The following is a 22,681-nucleotide window of genomic DNA, read 5'->3' on the forward strand; positions in this document are numbered from 1 at the left end:
AAATCTTTTACAGAAAAAAACTGAAAATTCTTTTCGTGAGCAGAAAGTTTCTATCTTTTCCAGCATGACTCATCCCCAAGACTAATCATAACGGTTTTGCTTGGCACAAACGCAAGGAGAAACAAAAAAAACACAATCATAACAGAATTATGAAAGTGTGAAAAACAGAAAACAGAAAGAAAAAGGATAGATTCGTTGGGTTGCCTCCCAACAAGCGCTTTTGTTTAACGCCCTTAGCTAGGCATTGAATGATGCTCTCACAAAAGACAAGAATTGAAACACAACGAGAGCATCCTAAAGCATGTGAAAACCACATCTAAGCCTAACATACTTCCTATGCAGGCATTTTATAGGAAAACAGATTGTCAAGACAACCAATAGTTGCCATATGCAAGGAAGAAGAAAGAGACAATATCAATCTCAACATGACGAGAGGTAATTTGGTAACATGAAAGTTTCTACCACAATATTCTCCTCTCTCATAGCAACTACATGTGGGATCATATTCAAATTCAACAATATAGCTATCCCAAAGGATATTCTTTTCATGATCCACATGCATGCAAAGTTGACGCTCTTCAAAAATAGTGGGATTATCATCAAAAAAAGTCATGACTTCTCCAATCCCACTTTCAATATTATTGCAAATATCATATTTATCATGGGGTTTGAACAAATTTTCAAGATCATAAGAAAGATCATCACCCCAATCATGATTATTGCAACAAGTAGTGGTCAAAGCAAAACTAGCATCCCCAAGCTTAGGGTTTTGCATAATTTCAGCATGATTGTCACTAATAGGATTTATAGTGAAACCATTGCAATCATGCTTTTCATTCAAGGAGCCCTCGTGAATCACTTCATGAATTTCTTCCTCACAATTTTCAGATTCACGCATCTTACGCAAAACTCCAAAGAAATAGTCAATTGCCCTCAACTCATTAGAAATTTGTTCCACACGAGTGGGTCTCTTAAAGAGACTAGCAAGTGAATGAGGATCCATATCACTAGATTTTCAACAAGCGAAGATGCAAGCATATTGAGGACACATGGAACACAAGTGAATAGAAAGCAACTGAGAGAAAAGGGCGAAGGCGAAAGGCGAATGAAAACGGCAAATGTTAAGTGGGGGAGAGGAAAACGGGAGGCAACTGGCAACAAAAGTAAATGCAAGAGAAGAGTTTGTCAGACCTACTTGGATAGATCTTGTTTTCTCCTCCCCGGCAACGACGCCAAAAATACTTCTGCTACTTCAAAAAGATCCCCGGCAATGGCGCCAGAAATACTTCTGCTACTTCAAAAAGATCCCCGGCAACGGCGCCAGAAATACTTCTGATGCTTGTTGTGTATCCCTTGCAATGCCGCCAGTTGTGTCGACGGCACCAGGAATCCTTCAGCTATGGCTACGCCTTAAGGGACTTCCTAGGTAAGTATGCAAAGTATTTCCCCTGTGGCCTTGGAGCCTTGCGTTGGTGTTCCCTTTAAGCGGAAAGGGTGATGTAGCACAGCAACGGTAAGTATTTCGCTCAGTTTGAGAACCAAGGTATCAATCCGGCGGAAGAGTATCTCAAGATCTTGCACAAACACAAAACTTGCACCCAACGCTATGAAGGGGTTGTCAATCCCTTATAGATTATTTGCCAAGTGAGAACTGAAAGCAACAAAGTAACACGGCAAAGTAAAAGCGAAGATGTAAATGATGGATGTGAATAGACCCGGGGGCCGTAGTGTTTACTAGTGGCTTGTCTCATGAAAGCAAGTAGACGGTGGGTAAACTAATTATTGTCGAGCAATTGATAGAACTGTGTAGATTCGTGACGATATCTATGCAATGATTATTTCTATAGGCATTACGTCCGAAACAAGTAGACCGATACTTTCTGCATCTACTACTATTACTCCACACGTCGACCTCTATGCAGCATGCATCTAGTGTATTAAGTCCATAAGAACAGAGTAACGCCTTAAGGAAGATGACATGATGTAGAGGGATAATCTCAAACCAATGATAAAAACCCCATCTTTTTACCCTTGATGGCAACTTCTTGATGTGTGCCTTGCTGCCCCTACTGTCACTGGGAAAGGTCACCACATGGCAGAACCCAAAACCATCTAGCTACTAACTACGGACCCGTAGGTCTGAAGTGAACTACTCACGAGTCATTGGAGGGGCGATGATGATGATGAAGAAGCCCTCCACCTCCAAAGTCCCCTCCGGCAGGGTGCCGGGAAGGGTCTCCAGATGAGATCTCGTGGAAAAACGGAAGCTTGCGGCAGCGGAAAAGTATTTTCGAGGCTCCCATGATTTTTTGCAGAATATTTGGGAATATATAGGCGCAAGACCTAGGTCAGGGGGCGGCCAGGGAGGCCACAAGCCTGCCCTCCGCCCCCCTCCCCGGTGGCGGAGTGGGGGCTTGTGGGCTCCCTCGAGCCCACCTGGCGTGGCCCGAAAGCCCCCTGGACTTCTTCCGTTCGGGAAAAAATCATTTCGGGGTTTTTCTTCCGTTTGGACTCCGTTCCAAAATCAGATCTGAAAAGAGTCAAAAACACGGAAAAAACAGGAACTGGCACTTGGCACTGAATTAATAAGTTAGTCCCAAAAAGATATAAAAAGATACATAAAACATACAAAGAAGGCAAGATAACAGCGTGAAACCATCAAAAATTATAGATACGTTTGAGACGTATCAGAGCGGTGATCGAAAATGATTCCGTCGAAGAGTATGAGCTTCTGGCAAAGACAGGAGGCGGCTATCCTGGTTTCATCTCTTGGTTCAAACAAACGGTAATTATCAATAATGGACCATTTCATTTCTTGGTCTAACTTGCGGCTAATGCAATAATCGTTTCGTACTAAACTTGTAGGCTAATTCAGAGTCTATGGACGCCAAGAAACACCTCTTTCCAAGAAACGTTTCAAGAACCGTCGTGCTTCACCCCAGAACGTGGAAGTAGACAAGGACAATGAATTCGACTTCACCCATGACCCGGAATCAGCAGAGCTGGAACTAGAAGAGGTACTGATGCGGATGACCTGACAATGCTTGACCGATTACAAAAAGGCCTTCCACAACTTGATGCCGTTGAACCCGATGAGCACGTCATTCATGAAGACATGCGTGATAGTGATGATGATGATGCATTTATTGCTGATGATTATTAGTTTGTAAGATTCACAACTTAAATTATATATGTACATATTATTATTCATGATAGTGATTATGTTTTACTAATTTCTTTTAACCTTTATCATGGCAGGTCAAGTCCCTCCGTCGTTGCCCGTCTTCTTTGCGATTGGCACGGTGAGTTTCATTTCAACGGGCATTATAAATAGTATTAACAAGAGGAGAAGAGGAGAAGAAATAGGAAAAAACCTTGGTTAGCTCATGAATATTATATTCTTAGCTTGTTTTCCTCTATAATGAAATAATTAGCCCATTTAGCTCCAAAAAGACATAGTTAGCTAATTTAGCTCCAAGAAGAGGAGAAGAGGAGAAGAAATAGGAAAAATGAAAATAAGGAAGAAGAAGAAGAATAAGAGAAGAAGGAGAAGAGGAGAAGGAGGAGGAGAAGAATGTTCTCCTCCTCCTTCTCCTTCTTCTTTTTCTTCTCCTTCCTCTCTTCTTGCTTCTTCTCTTTCTTCTTCAATTTAGCTTATTTTCCCCCAACAAAGACATACTTAGCTAATTATCCTCCAAAATGACATAATTAGCTTAGTTAGGGTAAAAACATCATAAGAACCTTGGTTAGCTCACAACTTAGCTAATAATCCTCCAAAATGACATAATTAGCTTAGTTTGCTCAAAAATGGCCTATTTAATAAAAAAATGACCTATACTTAGCTAAGTTCTCTCTTCAATGACATAATAAGGCCTAAGAGAAGAAGAGAAGAAGAAAACAGAAGAAGAAGAAGAAGAGAAAAAAAGAAGAAAACAAGAATAAGTAGAAAAAGAGGATAAAGAAAAATAGAAATAAGAGGAAGAAAAAGAAGAAGAAGAGGAGGAGGAAGAAGAGGAGAAGAGGAGGAGGAGGAGGAGGAGTAGGAGAAGAATAAGAAGAAGAGGAGAAGAAGAAGAAGAAATTGGAAAAACTAAAAGAAGGAAGAAGAAGAAGAAGAAGAGAAGAAGAAGAGAAGAATAAGGAGAAGGAGGAGGAGGACAAGGAGCCCACCTTCTTCTCCTTATTCTCCTTCTTCTCTCCTCCTTCTTATTTCTCCCTCCTTCTTCTCCTTCTTGTTCTCCTTCATCTCACCTCCTTCGTCTCCTTCTTCTTCTCGTCCTCCTTCTCCTTCTTCTTTTTCTTCTCCTTCTTCTCTTCTTGCTTCTTCTCTTTCTTCTTCAATTTAGCTTATTTTCCCCAACAATTACATACTTAGCTAATTATCGTCCAAAATGAAATAATTAGCTTAGTTAGGGTAAAAACATCATAAGAACCTTGGTTAGCTGACAACTTAGCTAATTATCCTCCAAAATGACACAATTAGCTTAGTTAGCTCCAAAATGGACTATTTAATAAAAATGACCTATACTTAGCTAAGTTCTCTCCAAAATTACATAATACGGCCTAAGAGAAGAAGAGAAGAAGAAAAAGAATAAGAATGAGAAGAAGAGAAAAAAGAAGAAAAGAAGAATAAGTAGAAGAAGAGGACAAAGAAAAATAGAAATGGAAATAAGAGGAAGAAGAAGAAGAAGAAGAAGACGAAGAGGAAGAAGAGGAGAAGAGGAGCAGGAGGAGGAGGAGGAGGAGAAGAAGAATAAGAATAAATAGAGGATAAGAAGAAGAAGAAGAGGAGAAGAAGAAGAAGAAGAAGAAGAGAAAAGAAGGAGGAGGAGAAGGAGCCGTCCTTCTTCTCCTTCTTCTCTCCTCCTTCTTCTTATCCCTCCTTCTTCTCCTTCTTCTGTCTTCCTTCTTCTCCTTCTTATTCTCCTCCTTATTCTACTTCTTCTTTTTCTTCTCCTTCTTCTCTTCTTGCTTCTTCTCTTTCTTCTTCAATTTAGCTTATTTTCCCCCAACAAAGACATACTTAGCTAATTATCCTCCAAAATGACATAATTAGCTTAGTTAGGGTAAAAACATCATAAGAACCTTGGTTAGCTCACAACTTAGCTAATTATCCTTAGAAATGACATAATTAGCTTAGTTAGCTCCAAAATGGCCTATTTAATAAAAAATGACCTATACTTAGCTAAGTTATCTCCTCAATTACATAATAATACTTAAGAGAACAAGAGAAGAAGAAAAAAATAAGAAGGAGAAGAAGAGAAAAAAGAAGAAAAGAATAATAAGTAGAAGAAGAGGATAAAGAAAAATAGAAATATAAATAAGAGGAGGAAGAAGAAGAAGAGGAGGAGGAAGAAGAGGAGAAGAGGAGGACGAGGAGGAGAAGAAGAAGAAGAAAAAGAAGAGGAGGAGAAGAAGAATAATCAAGAGGAGAAATGAAAAGAAGGAAGAAGAATAAGGAGAGAAGAAGAAGAGAAGAAGAAGAGAAGGAGAAGGAGAAGGAGGAGGAGGAGAAGGATCCTTCCTACTTATCCTTCTTATCCTTATTATCTCCTCCTTCTTCTTCTCCCTCCTTCTTCTCCTTCTTCTTCTCCTTCTTCTCTCCTCCTTCTTCTCCTTCTTCTTCTCCTCCTCCTTCTCCTTCTTTTTATACTCCTTCTTCTCTTCTTGCGTCTTCTCTTTCTTCTTCAATTTAGCTTATTTTCACCAACAAAGACATACTTAGCTAATTATCCTCCAAAATGACATAATTAGCTTAGTTAGGTAAAAACATCATAAGAACCTTGGTTAGCTCAGAACTTAGCTAATTATCCTCCGAAATGACATAATTAGCTTAGTTAGCTCCAAAATGGCCTATTTAATAAAAAATGACCTATACTTAGCTAAGTTCTCTCCTAAATAACATAATAAGGCCTAAGAGAAGAAGAGAAGAAGAAAAAAATAAGAAGGAGAAGAAGAGAAAAAAGAAGAAAAGAAGAATAGGTAGAAGAAGAGGATAAAGAAAAATATAAATAGAAATAAGAGGAACAAGAAGAAGAAGAAGAGGACGAAGAAGAGGAGAGGAGGAGGAGGAGAAGAAGAAGAAGAGGAGGAGAAGAGGAGAATGCTACGGCAACAGACTTGAGACCCCAGAAATTGACACGTTGACGGAGACTGGGCTTGCGTTGGTTTTTCCCTTGAAGAGGAAAGGGTGATGCAGCACAGGAGCAGTAAGTATTTCCCTTAGTTTGAGAACCAAGGTATCGATCCAGAAGGACGGTCTCGTCAAGTCCAGAGTACCTGCGCAAACACAAACAAGCTTGCATGCAACGCTTCAAAGGGGTTGTCAATCCCTTCAAGTGAGATCTGAAGGCGGAAAGTGCAACGAAGTAAAAAGTATTAGGCTGAAAATATGGTGTGGCGTAGACCCTAGGGGCCATAGTTTTCACCAGAGGCTTCTCTCAAAATAGAAAATATCACGGTGGGTGAACAAATTATTGTCGAGCAATTCATAGAACCGCACAAAGTCATGCCGATATCTAAGGCAATGATCATACATATATGCATCACGTCCGAGACAAGTAGACCGATACTTTCTGCATCTACTACTATTACTGCACACATCGACCGCTATCCAGCATGCATCTAGTGTATTGAGTTCATGACGAACAGAGTAACGCCTTAAGCAAGATGACATGATGTAGAGGGATAATCACAAACCAATGATGAAAACCCCATCTTTTTACCCTTGATGGCAACAACATGATGCGTGCCTTGCTACCCCTTCTGTCACTGGGTGAGGTCACCGCACGGTATGAACCCAAAACCAAGCACTTCTCCCATTGCAAGAATCATAGATCTAGTTGGCCAAACAAAACCCACAACTCAGAGAGAATTACAAGGATATGAAATCATGCATAAGAGAGATCAGAAGAAACTCAAATAATATTCATAGATAATCTGATCATAAATCCACAATTCATCGTATCTCGACAAACACACCGCAAAAGAATATTACATCGGATAGATCTCCATGAAGATCATGGAGAACTTTGTATTAAAGATCCAAGAGAGAGAAGAAGCCATCTAGTTACTAGCTATGGACCCGTAGGTCAATGGTGAACTACTCACGCATCATCGGAGAGGTCATGGTGTTGATGAATAAGCCCTTCATGTCCGAATCCCCCCTCCGGCAGTGCACCAGAACGTGCCTCAGATGGGATCTTGCGGAGACAGAAGCTTGCGGCGGCGGAAAAGTACTTTCGATGATCTCCTGATTTTTTTGGGATTTTTAGGGAATATATAGGCGCAACCCCTAGGGCAAAGAGCGTCCAGGGGGCCCACAAGCTTGTGGTCCCCGGCCTCCCCCCTGGCCGCGGGGTGAGGGCCTGTTGGGCCCCTGGGGCCCCCTGCCTTGGCTCTCAAGTCTCCTGATCTTCTTCCGTTACGGAAAAATTCTTTTCGGGGATTTTATTCTGTTTGGACTCCGTTTCAAAATCTCCTTTGAAAGGGGTCAAAAACATAGAAAAAACAGGTACTGACACTTGGCACTGAGTTAATAAGTTAGTCCCAAAAAATATATAAAAGGCATGCAAAACATCCAAAGTCTCACAACGTAATACCATGAAACCATCAAAAATTATAGATACGTTGGAGACGTATCAAGCATCCCCAAGCTTAACTCCTGCTCGTCCTCGAGTAGGGAAGTGATAAAGAATGAATTTTTTATGTGGAATGCTACCTAGCATAGTTGTCCTTTGCAATTTCTTTCACGTGACATGAATGTTCAGATCCGTAAGATTCAAAACAATAGTTTTCTATTGACATGAAAACAATAATACTTCAAGCAAACTAGCAAAGTAATCATGAACTTTCAAAATAACAAGGCCAAGGAAAGTTATCCCTACAAAATCATATAGTCTGGCTATGCTCCATCATCCTCACACAACTAATGTAAATCATGCACAACCCCGATATTGGCCAAGTAATTGTTTTCTCACTCTTACTTTCTCAAACTTTTTATAACTACCACGCAATACATGAGCGCGAGCCATGGATATAGCACTATAGGTAGAATAGAGTGTGGTGGTGGTTGTGAGACAAAAAGGAGGAGATGGTCACATTGACTCGGCGTATCAAAAGGCTATGAAGATGCCCATTAGTAGATATCAATGTGAATGAGTAGGAATTGCCATACAAGAGATTCACTAGAGCTATAAGTATGTGAAAGCTCAAAAGGAAAACTAGTGGGTCTGCATCCAACTTGCTTGCTCACGAAGACTTCGGGCAATTTTGAGGAAGCCCATCATTGGAATATACAAGCCAAGTTATATAATGAAGATTCCCACTGGCATATGGTAGTGACAAAGCAAGAAGATCTCAATCATGAAGAACATGGTGCTATTATGGAGCACACGTGTGGAAAAAGATAGTAGCATTGTCCCTTCTCTCTTTTCTCTCTTTTTTTATTTGGGCTCTCAGGCCTCTTTTTTTGGGCTCTTTGGCCTCCCCTTTTTTTATTTCCTCACATGGGACAATGCTCTAATAATGATGATCATCACACTTTTATTTACTCACAGCTCAAAATGATGATGACTCTATAGGAAATGCCTCCGGCAGTGTACCGGGATGTGCAATGATCTAGCATGGCGTATGACGTTGAAACATCTAGCTAGCTATCTTACGATCATGCAATGGCAATATGAGAGTGACGACACAACTCATGAGACGGAACATTGAGAGTTGCATGGCAATATATCTCGGAATGGCTATGAAAATGCCATAGTAGGTAGGTATGGTGGCTGTTTTGAGGAAGGCATATGGTGGGTTTGTGGACCGGCGAGAATTGCGCGTCACTAGAGAGGCTAGCAACGGTGGAAGGTGAAAGTGCATCTATACCATGGACTCACATTAGTCATGAAGAACTCACATACTTGTTGCGAAAGTTTTTATTAGTTATCGAAACAAAGTGCTAAATGCATACTCCTAGGGGAAGGGTTGGTAGGTGTTAACCATCGCACGATCCCGACCTCAATACAAAGGATGACAATCAATAGATCAATTATGCTCTGAATTCCTAACATAGTGGTTCACCATACGTGCATGCTACGGGAATCACTAACTTCAACAAAAGTATTTCTAGATTCACAACACCCTACTAACATAGCTCTTAATATTACCAAATCCACATCTCAAAACTAATTGAGAGGAATCAAGACTTCTCTTTCTATTCAATGCACATGAAGATGGAGGTTTTTGCATCCTCTTTGGGTACCTATCACCTTTGGGACTACTTTCATAGCATGAGCCAACTACCAAGTCACGCACCGCCGTGCTCTAAAAGATATAAGCGAAGCACATGGAGCAAAATTATCTAGCTCAAAAGTTATAAGTGAAGCACTATGAGCATTCTAGCAAAATCACGATGAGGGCATGTCTCACAATCTCAAAAGGGTGTGCAGCAAGGATGATTGTGACACAACAAAAAGAAAAGACTCCTACGATACAAGACGCTCCAAGCAAAACACATATCATGTCGTGAATAAAAATATAGCTCCAAGTAATGTTACCGATGGATTGAAGACGAAAGAGGGCATGCCTTCCCGGGGCATCCCCAAGCTCAGGCTTTTTCGTGTCCTTGAATTTGGCTTGGGATGCCTTGGGGATCCCCAAGCTTGAGATCTTTCCACTACTTATCTCTTTGTCCATGAGAGCATCACCCAAAACTTGAAAACTTCACAACACAAAACTTAAACAGAAACTCGTGATAACATTAGCACACGAAAACAAACTACCACCTCTTGGGTACTGTAGCAAACTTGAATTCTATCTATATTGGTGTTGGGCTACTGTATTCTCACTTTTCCATGGCTAGTACCCCCCGATACTAACCATAGTTTCATCAAAACAAGCAACCAACTCAACAAAAATAGAATCTGTTAAAAACAGACCAGTGTGTAGCAATTTGTATAATTTGTATACTTCTGGTACCTCAAAAATTCTGTAAAATTACGACTGCCTGGAAAACAGGCATATAAACCAGCAGAAAAAAGAATCAACTCAAAAGCTCTTTCTGAATAAAAATGAAAAATCATCTTGTGAGCAAAAAGTTTCTGTCTTTTGCCAGCAGGATCAAACAACCATTACCAAGACTATGCATAGGCATTTTATAGGAAACCAAATTGTCAAGACAACCAATAGTTACGATATGCAAGGAAGAAGAAAGAGAAAATAGCAATCTCAACATAATGAGAGGTAATTTCAAAACATGAGAGTTTCTACCACAATATTTTCCTCTCTCATAGCAATTACATGTGGGATCATATTCAAATTCAACAATATAGCTATCACAAAGGATATTCTTTTCATGATCCACATGCATGCAAAGTTGACGCTCTTCAAAAATAGTGGGATTATCATCAACTAAAGTCATGACTTCTCCAAACCCACTTTCAATAATATTGCAAATATCATATTCATCATGAGGCTTAAACAAATTTTGAAGAGCATAAGAAAAATCATCGCCCCACTCATGATCATTGCAACAAGTAGTGGACATAGCAAAACTAGCATCCCCAAGCTTAGGGTTTTGCATATTTTCAGCATGATTGTTACTAATAGAATTTATTGTGAAACCATTGCACTCTTGCTTTTCATCCAAGGAGCCCTCGTGAATCACTTCATAAATTTCTTCCTCACAATTTTCAGATTCACGCATCTCAAGCAAAACTCCATAAAGATAGTCAAGTGCACTCAACTCACTAGCAATTGGATCAACATAATTGGATCTCTTAAAGAGATTAGCAAGTGGATGAGGATCCATATCACTAGATTTTCAGCAAGCGAAGATGCAAGCATATTGAAGGGACATGGCACACAAGCGAACAGAAAGCAAGCGAGAGAAAAGGGCGAATGAAAAAGGCAAACGAAAAAAGGCAATTATTTTTTATTGTAAATTTTTGTTTTCCAGAAGTGGGAGAGAGGAAAACGAGAGGCAAAAATAGTAAATGCAAGAGATGAGTTTGCGACACTTACTTGGATGAGTTCTTGACTTGATCCTCCCCGGCAATGGCTCTAGAAATTCTTTTGCTACGGCAACAGACAACAGCGCCATAAATTGACACGTTGACGAAGACTGGGCTTGCGTTGGTTTTCCCTTGAAGAGGAAAGGGTGATGCAGCACAGGAGAAGTAAGTATTTCCCTCAGTTTGAGAACCAAGGTATCAATCCAGTAGGAGAATCTCGTCAAGTCCAGAGTACCTGCGCAAACACAAAAGAGCTTGCACCCAACGCTTTAAAGGGGTTGTCAATCCCTTCAAGATTGATTGCAAAGTGAGATCTCAAGGCGGAAAGTGCAACGAAGTAAAAAGTGTAAGGCTGAAAATATGGTGTGGAGTAGACCCGGGGGCCATAGTGTTCACTTGAGGTTTCTCACAAAACAACAAGTATTACGGTGGGTGAACAAATTAATGCCGAGCAATTGATAGAACCGCGCAAAGTCATGACAATATCTAAGGCAATGATCATACATATAGGCATCACGTCCGAGACAAGTAGACTGATACTTTATGCATCTACTACTATTACTCCACACATCGACCGCTATCCAGCATGCATCTAGTGTATTGAGTTCATGACGAACAGAGTAACGCCTTAAGAAAGATGACAGGATGTAGAGGGATAATCTCAAACCAATGATGAAAACCCCATCTTTTTACCCTTGATGGCAACAACACGATGCGTGCCTCGCTACCCCTTCTGTCACTGGGTGAGGTCACTGCACGGTATGAACCCAAAACCTACAACTCGAAGAGAATTACAAGAATATGAAATCATGCATAAGAAAGATCAGAAGAAACTCAAATAAGATTCATAGATAATCTGATCATAAATCCACAATTCCTCAGATCTCGACAAACACACCGCAAAAGAAGATTACATCGGATAGATCTCCATGAAGATCATGGAGAACTTTGTATTGAATATCCAAGAGAGAGAAGAAGCCATCTAGCTACTAGCTATGGACCCGTAGGTCTATGGTGAACTACTCACGCATCATCGGAGAGGTCATGGTGCTGATGAAGAAGCCCTCCGTGTCCGAATCCCCCCTCCGGCAGGGCACCAGAACGTGCCCCGGATGGGATCTTGCGGAGATAGAAGCTTGCGGCGGCGGAAAATTACTTTCGATGATCTCCTGATTTTTTTCTGGGATTTTAGGGAATATATAGGCGCAAAACCTAGGGCAGAGGTGGCCCAAGGAGCCCACAAGCCAAGGTGGCGCGGCCCCCCTGGTCGCGCCATGAGGGCTTGTGGGGTCCCTGCAGACCCCCTGCCCTGATTCTCCGGCTTCCCGATCTTTTTTTGTTTCGGAAAAAATCTTTTTGGCAGTTTCATTCCGTTTGGACTCTTTTCAAAATCCTCCTCTGAAATGGGTGAAAAACATGGAAAAAACAGGAACTGGCACTTGGCACTGAGTTAATAAGTTAGTCCCAAAAAATATAATAAAGGCATACAAAACATCCAAAGTTTGACAAGATAATAGCATGAAACCATCACAAATTATAGATACGTTGGAGACGTATCAATACCTAATAACAGCCCTTTTAAGATCATCAACAAGCAACTGGCAATAGTCTATTTGGGACATATCCTAGGAGACAAGATTCTCAGGCATTGCTTCGTCCGTGGAAACACGTGTAGACGTCCCAGGAATAACAACCTTCATGAAAAGAATCATGTGAAACACCTGGAGAGCTAAATCATCATTCTTCTCATCCTTCACAAAATCCTTGAGGATATTGCGCATGTCCTTTGTCTTGATGTCATCACTCCTCTTGTAGCCAAGTTTGGCCGTTAGCCTCATAACAACATCATCAAAACCATCCTTTGAGGGCCTAGGTGGGGTAGAATCACCTTGAGGCAAACCGAAGAGATAATGAATAGAATCGCTTCTAATGCATACTTTCTTGTTAGACTCGCCCATGTCCAAGGTCATAGTTGAAGGATCATTCTTGGTGTAAATGTGACCCATCAAAGGACGAGAGATGTTCGAATCAATCTTCCAATAAAAAACACAGCCAAAACCAGACTTCGCAACCCTCGCCTTGTGCCTAGGCTTCAAATAATTTGCGCACACCTTCACTTCTTTAAGAGAGCAGCGAGCCGTTAAAACGCTTCGCATCAACTTCTCCTTCAACAGCTCCTTACGTTGGCTTAGGTCCTCTTTTGCTCCTCAGAAGCCTTTCTACAAGAAAATAGTGCAAAAAATACAAAAAAGGAACAAATAAACAACAGAAAAAAATTGTTCATCAGAATAATCCATAAGTTTAGCAAACGTTAAACCACGAAAAAATACATGAACATATATAAAAGGGAAAAATTATACATGCATAGCAATACAAAAATACAATGAAGTTCAGAAATGCATAAAAAGCAGTTCAATCGAGAATATGAAAAAAGTTCAATTGTTTTCCGTGATGAACTGCCGGCAACACTCATACATTTTATCCTGTGTGGACACGTCCATATTAACAAGAAAAAAATACAAGAAGTTCAACAATTCATAAGAATATAGTTCAAATCATGTATATTCAGCAGTTCAACAATGTACAACTTCTTGTTGAATATGCAACAAGTTCAACAAATGAATAACAAGGCAGTTCAACATTGCATGTCCACAAAAAAAATAGACTTCAAATGTTTTTCGTGTTAAAAAATAATAGACCGCGAACACAACAATGTGAAACATAATGCAGGATTACACACGCAAAAAAGATCAATCAAAAATAAGAAAACTAGAACAAATGAACATAAGGGAAAACACATAGTTATACCTGATCAACACATTCATCATCAGAATCCTCATCAACATCATCCTGGCCATCTGCACTAACACGAGAACGCTTCTTCCAACCCTTGTTAACCTTTATTGGTCCACCCTTGCGCTTAACACCACATCTCTTGACCTTCCAAGATAAACCAGCAAAGGCAAGAACGCAAGGACTACGCCATGGGATAACAACAACACAATTACCACCACTTCCGAGAAGTTCACCTAACTTGGACTAGCAACTTTACCAACGAGATGTGGCCTCTTCTGAGGAGTAACTACAGCAATGGGACACTTCTTCGATACAATGCGCTTGAACTTCTTCACACGGACACCCAAGTTATCATTGTCGAGCATGGGCTCTACGAGATCACCAAATTCGGAAGCATTAGAACCTTTATGTAGGCGGGCTGCCTTCTTCCTCTCAAATGCTACTAGCTTTCTTTTCTTGTGTTGATCCTCTATAAGAAGCTTAAAGGGAAAATCCTCTTCTTGCGTGACCGGTTCAGTTCCATCAAAAAATTGGGACTACATCAGTGACAACTGAAGAGAGCACAAAGGATCCTCAGTGGAATCGCCGTGCTCAGCTGATGGATCCACCTGCTCAGCCTCAGCAGTCTTCTCGGGACCACACAAGTCAGAAAGAACATCATTGATAATGTTAACAACATCAATGCTGGCTGCATCTTCAGAAATCATAAAATACAAATTAAAAAGGGGAAAGACTAGACAACAACAAAAAAAACTTGATATGAGTAAGCTCAAAAACATAGCTCTACAAATTAAAAAAATAAAAGGAGCTGCACATACTAGATGAACCAACGGCTGCACACGGAAGATCTTGAAGATTTAAATTTTTGTCAATACTGGATGTAACATTAGCAACTAAACGCAAAGTGGCACTTGATTTAGCTGCATTAGACTTTGCTTTAGCAACATTAACTTCATTACAACCATCTTGGTCACAGCCACTTTTTTCAGAATCCTTCAACTCATCAACAACTACAGGAAAAGAGGGAAAATATAAGCACTATTTTAAAAGGGAAACTAGAATTATTTGTGAAAACCCAAAAACCCAAATGCAGTACTATAAAAATAACAAGATGGATTTCCAAATAAAATGATCCATAAGAAGAAAATAGCCATGAGTTGAACAAAAACAAGCAAAAGAAGTGAACCAGAAGTTCAACTAGACCTAACAAAGCACAAAAACAAAAAAGAACTACCTGAAGTTCAAGAAACTTCCACAATAAAAATAATAAACAGAAAACCAAAAGTTAAACTTTGTGACTAAGGAAGTTTTACATAAAACAAATACAACATGAGAAGTGAAATAATGGACAAAAATGCAGTAACAAGCATAAATATGAAGTTACCATGAAAAAAGAAAACTTTGTATAGAAAATGTAAACACAACCAAAGTACTAAATTTAAAAACGCCAGAAAGTACAAACACACTAAATGAAAAAGTTCACTTTTAATTCCACCAAAAATCCACTAAGACAAACTCTGCTTACTTTATCTAAGGTACATACATCAACTATATAAGTTCAACATGTCAAACATCGGCAGTCCAACAACATAACCAGGTGAAGATAAGGGTAGCCATATCAAAGAAAACTCATATTCAAAAGACAAAGATGCATATGCATATACATACCTGAAGAAGGACCTGAAGCCATCACCACACCACTCACTCGTGTAAGGATACTACCAGCCCTATATCCACCTACAATAAACAAAACACGTGAAACATAGGAAACAATATTATTAGCAAGAAGAAAACCAAACAAATAGGACAAAAGAGCAACTAAATAAAACCCTAGAACAAAGCAACTAAAATCGCACCTACAACTATGAAGATGAACAGCAACACATCAAGGCAAGTACATGAACAAAAAACAGTACTCTGAAAACTAGTAGTATGTCACATACGCAGGCTAGACTACCAAAACAGTAAGAAGAAAAGATAAATCTCCATTAGATCGACCAGCGGCCGAAGACGACACACCCTTTGTTACATAAATATCTCATCTAAAAAGACCTGCAACGAAATGGAATCCACACAATACTACCACAAATACACGAAAACAAAGAATCTAACCACCACCTACACAATAGAAAAATCCTACCTACACTTGCATCCAAACACCGAGAGAAAAATGGGGCACGCGGATGGTAGAGCGCACAGAAGAAACGAGTTGGATCCGACAAATCATAACAGCGAGTGTTGGGAGGGAGGTGGAAAATGTACCTCTCCAGATGATGCTAAAGAACAGATCTGGAGCAGTTTTCCCACCGCCATGACGCCAGACGGTTGTAGCCTTCGCTTCAACCCAAAACAGAACAGCCAAAGCGAGCGAGAGCACCACGTCGGATAGAAATAAGAGCGGGGTGTGCGTGCCGGTTACTCCACCCATGAGCACATGACACTACAGTGGAGATTTCGGTGGGGGTTGGAGGAGGGGGCGTCAGACAGAGAGGCCCAAAGAGAGCGAGCAAAAAGAGGGGTTTTTGGTCGAGTGAATGGAAAAAGGAAGGGATTTCTGACAAAGGGTCTTTTGGAGATACCAAGAGACACCTCCAGACAGAGGTGTAATTACAACATTAACTCACCCAACCACAAAAAATAAATGCATCAATTATAATAAAAATGCAACATTTTCAACAACACTACAAATAAAATGCACAACTTAAAAAAGGTACAAGTGAGAATAGAAAAACACAAAAGGCACATGAAAAGAAGAAGTTCTAATGCATTAAAAAGGTGGGTACATATATAATTTAATACTGGAAAAACCTCATATGAACATGTTAAAAAATACAAGCAATTTATATGGTAACAAAATCACATAAGTTCATGTTACAAACCTATTGAAGTTCACTAATGTTCGAAGTATGAAAACATAATAGAAAAGATAAAAGTTATACGTGCATAATTGGACCAATATCATGATTTCTCATGGGACAAACCAAAAAAATCAAAGAAAAAAAATCAAGAATGACAATTACAAAAAAAATAAAAAAATGGAGCACAATGCTGCATCATTTTGCAACTGTGAAAATCCAGAAATTCAACCATGACTAACAAGAAAGTCCAAGTTTTACAACAAACCATGGATGATCCAACAGCTAACCACGAAGGATTTTCTAAGAATCACAAAACATGTGCTTCTACCTAAAACACGTCCGCCAAAAATTAGAAACGCTTTGCCAAATACCTTGACACAATAAGAACGACACATAATCAATTTCTTAGAAACAAAAAACAAAAAAGTACCCGTGCAACCACCGCGGGCGGGACAAAAACCAAATCACCCGAATATGAAGTATATGAACAAACCCGACAGAAATTGACGACATAGTAATGCAGAAATTTCACTAAAAGACGTGAATCGACTGACAATCTACACATGAAAACACAAATGCGACATAGCGGATAAAACGACTCCCGCGGACGAAGAACACAAAACGAAGTCAAATCTACCAGAAAGAACAAGAAATTGTCCATGAAACACATAACAAAATCAAATTACAATCGTATTAGAGGTTCTACAACATCGAGAACATGCATTAAACTTGTAAGCCGCACAAGTTCGTCACGTCCCCGAGAGCACATCCACTAACGAGCGAGATTCCGAACCAAGACGAGCATTTAGATACAACAAAGCATATTTGTACTATGCTTACATCACAAAGAACACAACACATGAGAAGAAAACGCGGGAGGAGCCATGGTTGCGAAGATAACACGAAGGTCGGGTTCGTACAGATGGAACTTTAGGTCGAACAACAAAGGAAGTTCACCCGAGGATTAGAAGAGTGTTTATGTATGAATGTATATATATATATATATATATATATATATATATATATATATATATATATATATATATATATATATGTATATATACATACATAAATAATATTATGATCCTGGGATGAGAATAACTATTCTGATCCCACGCCGACTCATCCGAGAAGTAGCACTTGAACTTCTGAGGGTGCTCGGTCGAACTTCCGTGGAAAGTGTCCAAATGGGGCTTGCGATATACCATTTGAAATCTATGGACACCTGCATAACGGCCTAGGTTGCATTTTTATAAAAATATTCACGGTTTAAGAGCAGTTCTGAAAATCGTTTTTGTTCGTACAAAAAAAGGTGAATCGTATTTTTGATCCTATTTGTAAACCGTTTATCGAAATGAGGAAAATGAGATGGCGTTGGATAGCTACTGCAAATCGACTCATTTCATATGTTCAAAGTTTTTCCAAATTCCCTACAGTTAAAGAGGAATTCCAAAAATGGCAGAATTTCTGAAACCGAACACCCGGGTTGGTATTTCGGGGTTAATATGAAAACGGCTAGTTCGATCGATGCAAATGATATGGCGTTTGAAAGCTTGTGACAATGCGCAGTTTTTCATACAAAAAGTATCTTCCAACTATTTACGGTTTAAAAGTAATTCAGAAAACGGCAGAAGTTGTACCGAGGTGGTGTTTCGCTTTAATTTCTCAATGGTTTCTCTAAATGGAGCAAATGATATGGCATTGGAAAGCTAGAGAAAATGCAAAACTTTTATATGTAGATTGTTTTTACCAATACGTTAGGGTTTTATGTCAGTTTTAAAAATGGCCAAAAACGTTTTTGGCCGTAGTTTTTACAAACTTTATCAGAATGGGGCAAATAATATATACCGTTCAAAAGCTTCGAAAAATGTGAAACTTTCTCATGTAGATAGTTTTCTGTGATTCCTAATCGTTTTTAAGAAATCTCGAAAATAGCGAGATCATGTGCTCTTCGTGTTTCGCGAAACACATCCTTCGAAAATACACCGCGTGAAGAACTTGACCTTCTCGTCATGTCCACTTGAACTTCACTCTCTTTTCCACGTTCTATTTTTTGCTCGTAACACTCCATGCACTCACCATGGTAATATTCTCCAAATGGGGCTTGCGATATACCGTTTGAAAGCTATGGACACCCTGGTAACAGCCTAGGTTGAATTTTTGTCAAAATGTTCATGGTTTAGGAGCAGGTTTGAAAACCATTTTTGTTCATACAAAAAAACGTGAATCAGATTTCCGATCCTATTTTAAACCGTTTGTTAAAATGAGGCAAATGAGATGGCGTTGAATAGCTGCTGCAAATCCCCTCATTTCATTGGTTGAAAGTTTTTCCAAATTACATACGGTTAAAGAGGAAGTTCAAAAATGGCAGAGTTTTTGAAATAGAACAGTCGGGTTCGTATTTTAGGGTTAATTTGAAAATGGATAGTCCTATTGATGCAAATGATATGGCGTTGGAAACATTATGAAAATGCATAATTTTTCATTTAAAAATTTCCTTCCAACTATGAACGGAAAAGTAACTTAGAAAACAACACAAGTTGTACTGAGTTCGTATTTTCGCATTAATTTCTCAATGGTTTTTCGGAATGGAGCAAATTATGTAGCATCCGAAAGCTTGAACAATTGCGGAAATTTTATATGTCGATTGTTTTTTCCAATTCCTTGCGGTTTTCAGTCAGTTTGCAAAATGGCTAAAAATGTGTTTTGGCCGTAGTTTTTACAAACTTCATCGGAATGGAGAAATTAATACACCGTCCAAAATCTACAGAAAATGTGGAACTTTTTCATGTAGATGGTTTTCTCTGATTCCTAGCCATTTTCAAGCAATCTCGAAAATGATGAGATTTGTGTTCTGTCTTTATCGCGAAACACATCCTTCGAAAATGCACATCGTGCAGAACTTGACCTTCTCGCCATGTACACTTGGAATTCACTATGTTTTTCGTATGTTGTTCTTTTGCTCGTAACTCTCTATCCACTCATCGGAATTGAGCAAATGATATACCGATGGAACGTTGTTGTAAACATGCAACTTTTTCGTGTTGATGCTTTTCTTCATACTGGCGACGCTGGCCTTCTGTCACATATTTTCGTTTGTAATTTCTCACCCATTCGTTAGTGTTACACAAATTATATTCCTTTTGTACAAACTTCCCTCACAATAATTCTTTTAACCTTCTCCGACCGTGCACTTGAACTTATAGCAAAACTAAAAAATTGGACCTTGCATTTGTATTCACCATCTTCATGTTTACTATGCACAAGAATATAAAATGTGAACCTCCTTTACAATAATTTTTGAACTTCCTAGATCGACCACATAAACTTCTAGCAAAACTATTTTTGAACTTGGCCATTATATTCTTTTTTCTTATGTGAAACACACTCTATGTAGTAGATGAACCACTAGTTGTTTTCAGTTTGAACTTCTAAAACACTTTTGAAGTAACCATTAGAATCCATCAAAAAGGCACAACTTTGTGTGTTGAGAAGTTTTTCTAATACTTGGGGCTTTAGAAGTTTTTTTACTTGCCCCTTTATTTTAGTTGAACTTCTACTCTATTTCTATAAACACGGAAATCCGCTTTATGTTTATAGATTTCCTTGAACCGCTCTATTTTCTAAAATTGACCTTCTTTTTTAGAACCATGAAAATATGTTTTGTCACAAAACATTGAACTCCTTTGTAACTTCTTGATTTTTAAATTATTTTTAAACAAGAAAATTATCATTTTTTATAAACATCCAACTTTTTCATGTATACTTGAACTCCTTTTGTTATTTTCTTTTGGACTGCTCTATTATATCAATTTGACCTTCTCGTTTTAGAAATGCCAAAACAAGATCAAATTTGAAAAAAAACATACTTCATGAGCTTTATTTTGATTAGTAGGTGTGTTCTACCTATTACTGTCTTGCCTTCAATATTTGAACTTCACGTGTTGATTGTTTATTTCAGGCAAAATGGATGTAAAGTAAAAGAGTTTATGGTTATATTTTTTACGTAACTTTGATCCATCTCCAAAAAAAACTCTAGCTCTTATATATCATAGTAAACTGATAGTCTTTTGTAGGCATATAAAAAATGTACAAAGCACAAAATCAAATGTGATAAACCAAAGTTTCGTCGAATATTTTTGTTTTGCATCATACTTAACATCACATTCACCCAAAGGTTTATTTCGAAATGAGAAAAATGCTTTCTTTGTAAACATTAAACTACTATGTTTTTATTTGAGTTATTGGGTTTATATAAATCATACTTATCTTATCAAATAAAATAAATAAATTTTTCAAATAAAATAAATAAATTTTTCAAATAAAATAAATAAATTTTTAAATCAATATCGAACAACTTTTTCAAATTGAACTTCATACTTAACTTCTTAGTTTTATTCATATCGAACTTCTTAGTTTTATTCTTATCAAATAAAATAAATAAATTTTTAAATCAATATCGAACAACTTTTTCAAATTGAACTTCATACTTAACTTTTTTTAGAATGGGAAGAATATGAGTTTTGACATACATTGAACAACTCCGATATTTAAAAGAGGAAATACATTTTTTATAAATAAACATTAAACCACTTTTGGTATTTTAAATTTGAACTTCTAGGATTTTCCTCTTTTTTACATTTACATTAAACTACTCCTATTTTTTAATTTGAACTTCTTGATTTTTATTCTTTCGTAACAAGGAAAATCTGAGTTTTTTATAAATATCGAACTTTTTAAGTTTTGTAATTTGGACTTCTTGGTTTATTTATTTTAGCATAAAAATATCCTAGTATTATAATGAATATTGGACTGTCCGTTATTTAAATACAAACTTTTCTATTTTTAAAATTTGGACTTCATATTTTTTTTGTTTGCCTCTTTCTTTTTTGATACGCTAGCGGCAACAATCAGAGATTTCCTAGTAGAGATCTTATAATGGTGCCATGGCTATCCAAACAGTACTCTACCGCAGTACAAGAAAACAGGACTTGAAAGAATGGTGAAACACCGATTGTCCACATGCCAAACCAATAGTCATGTTTTGAATAAACATGCATAGCGACATAGGGTGTTACAATGTGAAAGATACACCTACCGTAGAGCTACTAAGTGAAGTAATGAGATTTTGTTTGCCAAACTTGCTCAGTATCATGCATCTATATTCATACACACTTCCCTTAAAAAAAGCAGAGTACACAAACATCACAACAAAAAAGTGGGGGCTGGGTGCATCTCTCAACATTAATCTCTGTTGGGTTGATCAACTCGGGTTCGAGCTTGATCCACACATAAGGGATGTGTAGTTCAGACCCAGAGCGTGGGTAAGAAATCCATTGACATGAGGAGAAGTAGAGGCAGATCATGGCCATTTCCCTGCCTCCATCCCATCCCCCTCGCATGCATGCTTTGATGGAGATCCCGAGTAGTACGACACAAGTCGGCGGCCATGATTCGCTTCGCAGGTAGGGGTTGGGTGCCGCTGCAGTCGATGGAGGGCAGTGAGTTTCTCCGAGCTCGCCCCCGCTCCCAAAGTGCTCTTTGTACTGCCGCTGAAGTCCAAATCCACCACGCCCAAAACTCTCAGTGACTTGGTGACTTGAAATTCATAAGAATAAAAAAAACAAATGATGTATTTGAAATACTAGAACAACTGTAAATATATTCCAACAATAATAAAGGTGAACTTCATGCTTTCTGTTTTGAACTCGTGCTTTTCGAGGGGGGAGGGGGGGGAGGACGCAGTCTTGGACGCATCATGCTCAGGGATGGAAGAGCTCGCTAGTGACAACCCCTGGGGAGGCGGCCAGTGCTGCACCTCATGGCGAAGGTGGGGGACGAGGGAAGTCGTTGTCGAGGCGTTCGGTGGTGACCAGACCACCAGGGAGGAGAGAGATGTAGGGTTCACTAAAGAGGAGGGACAGCATGAGCAGCGCTAGCTGGTGGTGGAGGCGTGAGCTGGCAGGCTTATCCGGAGAGGGGTCACGGCGACGAGTGTATCTAGGTAGGAGGCACGATAGTGGG

This window comes from Hordeum vulgare, chromosome 7H (assembly GCF_904849725.1).
Source record: "Hordeum vulgare subsp. vulgare chromosome 7H, MorexV3_pseudomolecules_assembly, whole genome shotgun sequence".
In the NCBI taxonomy this organism is placed as follows: domain Eukaryota; kingdom Viridiplantae; phylum Streptophyta; class Magnoliopsida; order Poales; family Poaceae; genus Hordeum; species Hordeum vulgare.